The 9,496-nt window shown below is 39.5% G+C and overlaps 1 protein-coding gene across 4 annotated transcripts in view; it reads left to right on the forward strand.

Moving 5' to 3' along the window:
* The window catches only part of mkln1 (muskelin 1, intracellular mediator containing kelch motifs), a 128,435-nt gene that overhangs the window by 40,743 nt on the left and 78,196 nt on the right, over positions 1-9,496 (forward strand). Inside the window, exons 5-6 of one of the 4 annotated variants that reach the window (XR_009792869.1) lie at positions 1,540-1,605; positions 4,278-4,383. The exons of the other annotated variants lie outside the window; for them this stretch is intronic. The gene's annotated coding sequence lies outside the window, so the exon portion shown is untranslated. The remainder of the gene's footprint in view (positions 1-1,539; positions 1,606-4,277; positions 4,384-9,496) is intronic. 4 annotated transcript variants of the gene reach the window in all.

Below are 9,496 nucleotides of genomic sequence, written 5' to 3' on the forward strand. Positions count from 1 at the left end.
GTTTGTGTCGGGTAATTTACAGCTTGCCCGAGTATTTGTGATGCAATGCAAAAAAGGTAATAAAACTTCAGAGGTATTATTTTACAAAGCCCCCAAACTAATATATAATATGAAACTTCCAGTTGAGTTCTCTCTCTGTGGCACCTTTGCAGATAACGTTTTAAATTTCACGTTCTGATCAGTGCTTTCGCAACACACAAAGTTGTGAAACTATATGCGTCACTTTCAGTAAGAGAACGTTTGAAAAAGAGAGAGATTTCAATGCAGCTCGTGTTCCATTTCATTTGATAATTAGATGCGGACATATTGTACATGTCGGTATTTGTACAGTGTTCACAGTTACTGTAAGTCTGAGCACAGTTACACAATGTGTAATGTATACAATAACACTGTACTGTTGGTACACAAAGTGCTGTGCCAATAGTATGACATTTTGATAACATGACTCGTAAGGATGTAGCTAATATGAGATAAGGGCAAGCTCAGAGTGTGGGAAAAAAAAAGATAGTAAAAACGTTTTCACTCATGGATGCAGCACTTCATACACTACACTTCATAAATGTGGTCAGTTCGTGTGAAGCTCTGTACATGCCAAAAACAAACTGAGCATTGTCCTCAGAACTGTAAGCCCAACGCTCTACAGCAGCACGACCGTAGATTTTGCATCTGTCCTCAAAGAAGTCTGCGTCCAAATGTCCTTTCGTGACTCCCATTCCCCTTCTAAGATGCCCTGAAAGAACCCTCTGGTCGCTTACTTATAATGAGACATATTGAAGCTTAAATGGGTCCACATAGAGAAGGGGTCGGCCCTTGATGGCTACCATAGCAAGTTAGTTTCCCCTGTTGGGAAGGGGGAAGACTCAGACATCACCTCCCCAGGTTTAATGGAGGATTAGCAGACATTGAAAAGCAGAGTTGACGTTTCCAATGAAAGGAGCCTCGCTGACTTTCATGTTGCAGGCCCGGGCGTCTGTCTGGAAATGGATCACAAGACATTGTGTAATCCGCTTGACCTTGTTTAACTTTATTAACGAGAAGGGTGGACGCAAGACAGAGATGGAGGCCCGGCTCGGTTTTCTGAAGGCACGATTGAGTGGTTTGATCTTTATGCAAAGCAAACACCTGTTTGAATTTTAATCCAATTCCTTAGTTATATGATGACATTCTCCACATATAACCTAAATTGTGGTTTTAAGAATAGCAAACCACGTCCTAATCACTATTATATCACTTTTTGTTTTCTGTTGTTGAGCAGCTCTCACACTCAGATTTGATTCCTCCCATCTGCTGACTTTCAAACTTGCCCGACCATATGTGAAACTGTGAGCATTCATTCAAATATCCATCTTAAAGTCCATGTACAAGTATGCTCTTTGTTCTTACTAATAGTACAATTTTGGTAAATTTAGTTGGACTACTACGTGTTATGCGTGAGCCAAAACTACACAAGTTAACATCTGTGTGATTGAGGTTGCACAACAATTGATTTTTGTTCTGTCCATCCATCAATACATTTTCTGTACTGCTTATCCTAAACAGGGTCAGGTGCATGCTGGAGCCTATCCGAGCTATCTTCGTGTGAGAGTCGGAGTCCACCCTGAACAGGTCGCCATCCAACAACCGTTCGCACTCACACAGAAATGCTTAAAATTACTCACCTTTCAGCTGAATGAAGTTATACAAATCAGTCAGTGTCCTGGACGTGAAAACACACAAAGATTTTTCTTTTGGACTTTTGAATCCCGTTCGGTTCTTGCCGATGAACTGCCATCATTTAACGTTTATTATTATTTTTTTAAACCAATTACGTACAGAGAAGATATAATATTACAGAACATTACAGGGGAAGAGCTATCAGGAAATCAAATATTTACACATCTTCAATGTTCCCTTTAGCATCAGAGCTGTGGAATACTTTAATGCTCTCTAGTACACAAATGTTAAATTCAGGGTAGCCTGAAGAAAACCCGTGGTGATATAGCGTGCGTTTGGAATTTCCAATGGCATTGGCCCCAAAAATAAAACTCAGAGACATTGTTTGTCATAGGAAATAATGGAAACGGAAATAATCTGTACTCTTTAAGTGTACAAACATGCAATATGAGCTTCATCGTGTGACATCATTATATAGAGTAGGGTCTGTCTTTATCTTTCACTTTTTGCTTGAATAGGATCAAAAACTGGAGGTGTCAAAATAGCAAAAGTAAGAAAAAAACCCTCCTGGGGCAGGATTTAAATGGGCTTTTGTTTTCTGTGATGTGACAAAAGCAGCAGGGAATCAGGAGGAATTGCTGAACTTTACTTTGAGCCATTGTTTTGGTTTGGAAAGACGTTTTTTTTTTTTTTTTTCTTTATTCGGGGAGGCGACCACACATCACGACAGAATTCTCCCAACAGATGTTCCGATAAGGATCATATTGTACGTCCTGTTTTACAGGGGATCTTTAAGCCTTTTTAGTACCGCATCCCGTGTTTAAAGTCTGACCTTCCCTTGCTTAAATATTAGGACATCTTCTGAAGCGGTAAATCCAACCCGCATAATTGCTTTTGGACTGAAAGGCACAGGATTACAGTCAAACACGGACACTATATAAGATATACAATGAAAGGTGGATACATTCCAGATATGCAACACTATAAAACCTTCTTTTTTTTTTTCAAAGTGTAACACAACTGTCACTCAAAACAATGATATATAACTCTCCAAATCCTATTTTATGAGCCTCTGTCCTCACATATTTCCGTTTAAGACTCCTTACATAATGTCTTAGCGTGATGGTTTAAGGTATGTTGACTGATGCTCAGCTCCTGCCAAGGTGCTTGTTTTCGCAGCCTCGAACAACAACCTGTAATTCGCTCGTAAATTCATTCGACAATCAGGCCATCGGCTTATTTAACGTGTTTGTGTAATTTTTTTTTTTTTTTAGAAAAAGATGCCGAAATACCGTGTTTACATGGCAAGAGTTAGAGAAGTGGTGCTATTTTTTTCCATCGTTAGCTGTGTACAACATATTTTTCGTGGATTTCCCAGTCTGAGGCTCACAATTGCTCAACCTAAGCCTGGAATGCTTGGCAAAGTTAGTGACGTGTGCATGTCACCTTGATTAGAATATTTTGACACATTTAGACACCTGATGGAGACTATAAAGTGAGTGCATGCCACTGGAGGAATCGTGAGAAAAGATAAAGCAGTTCACAGAGCAAATGTCGAATGGCATGTACGAGGAAAAAAAAGCCATTGGCGTTCAACTCAAGTTATGCGGTCAAGTTACGTGTTCAACTCAAGTTATGAGAATAGTTTGCATTGTTCGCGGTGGCTTTCACTCTTTCTTTTGGTATTGTCTGTTGCATAAACTGTCAACGAATACAGTTTTCTGTGGCTCCTCAACTATGAATAAAAATGCTCTAAAAATGGCTGGCAATATAAGGGAACACGGTTTGAAAACGGCTGGCCGTGAAAGAGTTTTATGGAATCTCATCTTTTGCAAGTTGTTTCATCTTCACCACCATCTTGAACAGTAGAAATGAATAGAAGACAGTTGTATTTATGATACAGTTTCAAGATGTAATATCACGTCTCAAAGCGAATGTAACCTCCCTTGAAATTCCACTGTAGTTTATTCTGATGCATTTACATTATTTGTGCAAAACTCCTGCCAACTCTTAGGGAATCGCAAAGCTACAGGCCTCCTCCTAAGGAAATGAAATCCTCCCCCTCCAACGGCGTCACAATATATCTAACGCTAACCACTATAAATCCTGCCTCTTGTAAAATATTGCTTTTTTTTTTTTAACTGGGGGGGGGTTCAGCAACACAATCCCTCCATCACAAAGCCCAACTTGTATACCGATAACCTGGAGGCGAGGTGAGCCTGACTCTTTGTTTTTGAACTTTAAATCAATCTTCCCCTTATTTCTATTGTGGAGCTCTGCTCAAGGGCACTGTGAACTTTGGCCGTCGCTGCTTTAAGAGTTCATGTTCAGTCTGCATTTCGGTTCTATGCTATGAGTGAATCCTGCTCATTTTTACTGTCAGTGGATAATTTGTCTGTTTTATTATCATATTATATTATTTAATTATTAATTAAAAGGTACGATGTGATGTTTTGGATTATCGTCTGTTTATCCATTGCCAACATTGTTTGTGGTATGCTTTGGATCATCATCATCATCATCACCTGCCCTCTGTTGTTTTTCTCACATACAAGTAGGAGAGAACTCTCAATGAATCTGCTGCATGTGAACACTGAGCTTCCTTTCTTATGTTCCTTTTGCAGTTTGTTTTACTGTGGTCATGTTAAGAGGGAAGCCAAACATCAACGGCACGTTGCCTCGAAGCATAAGCGAGAAGTACGTGCAAGACCTGATCAAACACCTCCAGCCGTAAGCTAACATTAGCATCCGCACAACAGAATAACGTGGAATTAGAAAGAGGAAGGATGTGTTGTATAGCATTTATAATCACATGCCCTTTTGGATAAAGAATTGGTTGGTGCAGCGCAGCTTTGAATAATTCCTCTGAAATGACAAAGAATTGATTCCCCGCAGAAAGCCTACAGCTGAGATTTGAACCCAGAACGTGAGACGTACTAACTATTCGTTGACTGTGATGCAACATAACACACAATAAGATAACCATTCCATAACAATTAAATCCTCATTTAGTGACTTAAGCTGCACACATGGACATTTAAGAGGCATTTAAACTCTGTTGCTAACCAAAACAGCTGCACCTAGTGAGGCCCTTAGACTAGCTAACAATATAAATGGGGTCTGGAGTCTGGCCTGGGAGCCTTTTCCAACTTGCTGCATGTTTTTACACTGTATCTTACTTTATTTTAACTTATTTTGATTCATTTTTTGATGATATTGTAATTTTGAATTGTAAAAAGGAAGTAGCATGGTGTCATGCTACTTTTTAACATTTTAATCTTTAATATTACCCTTGTGCTTAAACAGTGGCGTGTAGTCTTTTGGTATTCAATGTGACTGTCAGCCTCAACATCCCTCCTGGGAATTATTTCCAATGTTTGCTTTTCTTTTAATGCTCAATGATTGCTGCAAACATTGTTTTTCTTATAGTTTGAGTTATCCCCTCTTTTACATATCTTCATATCTCGAGGGCGGGAGGGAAATCTGCAAGACGCCGCCGACATCCGTGCGCTCTTGACGGATGCACTAAGCCGTCAACCGCTCAAGGTCGCACGCGAGTGATGACCGAACGTGCTCCGGGTCTGTCGCCGCCGACGCTGACTGTATTTTGACATAAACACGAAGTTTAGTATAGGACGGCAGTCAAGTCGTTTGACCTGTTTTTTGCTGCGTTAATCCTCACTTATTATGTGTGCGGATTTGGTAAACTGATCCCGGAGTTCAATTTTCAGGGAGTTTCCATAAGCTTCTAAAGCAGGGCTTCTACTTTTTACACCAAATACTGCCTAAAAAAACTTCTAAAAAGGAATTAACATCACCCACTGTAACATGATCTACAATTTGGGCAAAAACACTTTATTTAACTGAAGGTCAAATGAAAATTTTACTTGAATAAATATTGTCAATGCTAAACAATAAAATGCAATAAAATGTAATACAAGTAAGAGGGTAGCACCACTATCACGTCCCAATTGTAAAAATCAATACTATAAAAAAAAAAACACACACAATATACCATGGAGGGCGGCACGATGGCTCAGCTGGAAAGCGTTGGCCTCACAGTTCTGAGGTCCCAGGTTCGATCCCGGCCCCACCTTAGTGGCGTTTGCATGTTCTCCCTGTGCCTGCGTGGGTTTCCTCCGGGCCCTCCGGTTTCCTCCCACATCCCAAAAACATGCAACATTAATTCGACACTCTAAATTGCCCCGAGGTGCGATTGTGAGGATGACTGTCTTTATGTGTCCTGTGATTGGCTGGCAGCCGTTTCAAGGTGTACCCCGCCTCCTACCCGTTGACAGATGGCATAGGCTCCAGCACTCTCCATGACCCTTGTGAGGATAAGCGGCTAAGAAAATGGATGACTGGATGGATGGATACCATGTAGTAATAGCTTCCACATTTACTCTGTACAGTGAACACATCTGTGGTTTGTTCTGATAATTATTTTATAGTAATTCTTTGTGGAAATCCCCACTTATTTGTGACTTATTTTGTCGAACATGCGCAGATCGCTTCAGATTCATTTTGCTAGTTGAACAAGCTTTGCTTTCACCAACTAATCCAGACTTGACATTTAAAATCTGATTTGTTAAAGAAAGTCCCACGGCAACACTGTAAAGGCTGGAATCAGAATCTAAAAAAATAAATAAAAGAACTTACATGAAATTGAAGCGATGCACTACTAAATGAAGAGAACAAACTCTTGGGAATCCATCAGTTTCATGGAACACATATCACAGGTGAGGTAGAAATTTGGCTCATTTAAAGGCCACCGTGGGGTTTACAGTTGTCGCACAAGGAGACTTGAATGCTTTTGTGTGGCTCTTTGTTGATGTTAATTTGACCAAAAAGCTGTTATATTGTCTCCACTCAGCGTGTGGCTAGCTTTTAAAATACATGAGCCGCTGTGACATGAATGAAAGCGCTCGCTCGTCGCATTGATCCTGCGGGCTCCAAAGTTTAGGTGGCGTCTAATCACACGCACATTTCTCTAAAAGCGAAATAGCTGCGGTACATAGAGAAAAGAAAAATATTTTTTCCATCGAGTCGTCAACAGATTAGGAGAGCCTCAGATTGGGGAAGAAAAAAAAAGTACAATTATGAGTGGGGAAAAAAGTCCTAATGGTATGAGGGAAAAAAAGCTGACAACTACATTTATTACATGTGAATGTACAGTACAAGCCATAAAAACAAGCCAGACAATTAAATTGGAAGAGGACAAAAAAGTGAAATAAATAAGAATATTTATATATAAATAAAGTCAAATTAGAAAAAGTAGTTTTATATATAATATATAATAATTTTATGCATAGTTGAAATAAAAATGAAATAAAAAAGTTTTATGTATGTGTATATATATAAGTCAAATTAGAAAAAAAATAGTTTCATATATAATATATAATAGTTATATATGTGTAAAGTCCAATTGGAAAAAAAATAGTTACAATAAAGGAGGGGAGGGTAGGTGGCTCAGAAAATGGATGGATGTTTTGTGAGTTTAGGAGAATAAAATTCTAAACTACAAAATGTACAACAACAAAAAAAAAACACATTTAAATACATTGTGAATTTGAAAAAAAAAAATCAATACTCCCTTGCAAATCTTAGTGGAAACTGAGTGAAGTTGCATATTTTCAAAGGTTTGAAGATAAAGTCCCGTAGTCTTATTAGAATAAATACATAAATCCCTTCATGTAATACAGATGTCGAAGATGGGATGAGGTCACAGAAAAAGCGAATGTTGCAAATGTCTCATTGTCCCATTGGAGGCAATTCCAATAACAACTGACGCAACGCACATTTGTATGTGTTGCAATTCCTATTCGGTACTTTTGAAGCATTGCCGAGAAAAATGACATCAGCAGTAGCAGAAAGGGAAGCGAGATGCTTTGTGTTATGTTCTTAATCAGATTCAAGTTCCACTATTTGTAGACAATTTGTGCCTAAGTCACAGCAATGAGAGAAGTTTGAGCATCAGAAGCATCTGCCCGGGTCAGGCCACGGGGCAAAAGGCTGTTTGGAGCTTTCTTAGTGGGACTGGGTGATTTTTTTTTTTTTTCTTCTCTTCTTCTAGAGCAGAGAGCTGTTAATGGATGTTACACTGACGGATGGCTGACCGGAGACTCAGCTGTCCGTCAATAATCGATCCCCTTTTAGAAAGAAGACAAAAAAAACAGTCAATATTGCAATGGAAGACGTACATGAAATCACGTTGGATTTTGCTCACGTGCACCCTTCTCGTGCTCTGAGCGGCTTTTATCAGCCTGTTTGCCGTTAGTTTGGTGTAAACACTGCTGAAGTCCTTCACGAGGAACAAACTGTGTAAAAATCTAGCTGGCGTCTCCACGGCAACGCCAACTGATGTTGAGCTGCCCCAACTGTTTCAGTCTATTGAACTACGTCCCAAGAAAGGTTTATTGTATCTCAGTGGAGGTCCCTGAGTGTACTTCATGTCTGTAAAGTCTTTTATTTGAGTAAATTCATGCAGCATCTTTGCTTAGTTTGTTGTCTTCAAATTTGACCTTACGGGGAGTCCTCGGTCTACGACTGAGATCCGTTCCTACAGAAGCCATTTAACCGAATTTCGACTGAAGTCGGATTCTACCATTAAAGTCATAATTTTCATCAAAATACTTTGTATAAAAAACAAATACATTGAAATAAACAAGATGATGTACTTAGCATTACTGCCGAAAAGGTGGATAGAGAAAAAGAATGGGAGGGTGTGCTTAGCTATTGCGAAGGAACCTGGTCTTCAACCCTCTCCAACTCGACAAGTATCAAAGATTGTTGGTCAACCGACTGAAGCCTTGGTGGTGTTGGTGTCTCCCCTTTCTCCAATCTTCATGATTTTGAGCTTCGTTTCCATGGATTTTCTTTCGGCTGCAGAAGTATTTCTAAAAGACAAAGCTTTCTTCTTTGGGGTGATAATGTCTAAAAAGGAGGGCGAAAAATGCGAAGATACTCCCGGCGCACAAACACGGACAGGCATTAGCCAGACAAAATGGGGGACAGGCGTTGTAAAGTCGAAACGTCTTAACCCGACGACTCCCTGTATTTCACATTTTTCCCCAAGACATGTATCCGAAATGTAAAACGTTATTCTCACACTCTGAGATTTGATGACTCGTCCCGAAATGACCACCCCCCCCAAACAAACACAATATTTAACATTGCCGATGTTTCTACTGGTGATACAAAGATTGTATTCTGGGCTAAATTTGACTCCATAAAACATTAGATTATGCAGTGGATGTGAACCCTTGAGACTGTTTGCGCCACAAAATGATCCTGAATGTTTACTCTTTCCCAGAAGAAGGCACAAAGAGACAGAGTTTGGCTCCTCCTGACTTTGACCATCACACCGTTTAATCACCGCTTCAGTTCCTAGTAGTGTACTCCTGAGTTGTTTGTTTTTCAAGCACACAAGTAAAACAAAGACCAAAAAGGATGATGGAAACTTTTAATAAATGCCATTGAACTGGCATCAGACAGTCATTGTTTGAGAAAACAGTCACTGTTTTAGTCCTTTGCTTTGGACTATTTGAAAGTTTGTCTTCGTCACAAGCAAAAATGGTTATTTGTATGCCAGGCCAGTTGTTGGCACTGTGCCATTGTGATGAAACTGTATGTACACACCAAGTCAGTCCTCACTGTGCTTATCTTAAGTTGTCTTTGGATGCTGAATATGATGCTGACATTTCCACAAGACAAAGTGCTTGAAACTAAAAGTTCCTCAAGATGATAAACTTAACACCTTCCCACTTTTAGTTAGAATATCCAAGTATTGTGTGACTGTTTGAAGGATTACTTGGATTTTTGGGAATAGGTCAACCAAGTTTGA

The sequence above is a fragment of the Syngnathoides biaculeatus genome, chromosome 20, assembly GCF_019802595.1.
Source record: "Syngnathoides biaculeatus isolate LvHL_M chromosome 20, ASM1980259v1, whole genome shotgun sequence".
NCBI classification, from domain to species: domain Eukaryota; kingdom Metazoa; phylum Chordata; class Actinopteri; order Syngnathiformes; family Syngnathidae; genus Syngnathoides; species Syngnathoides biaculeatus.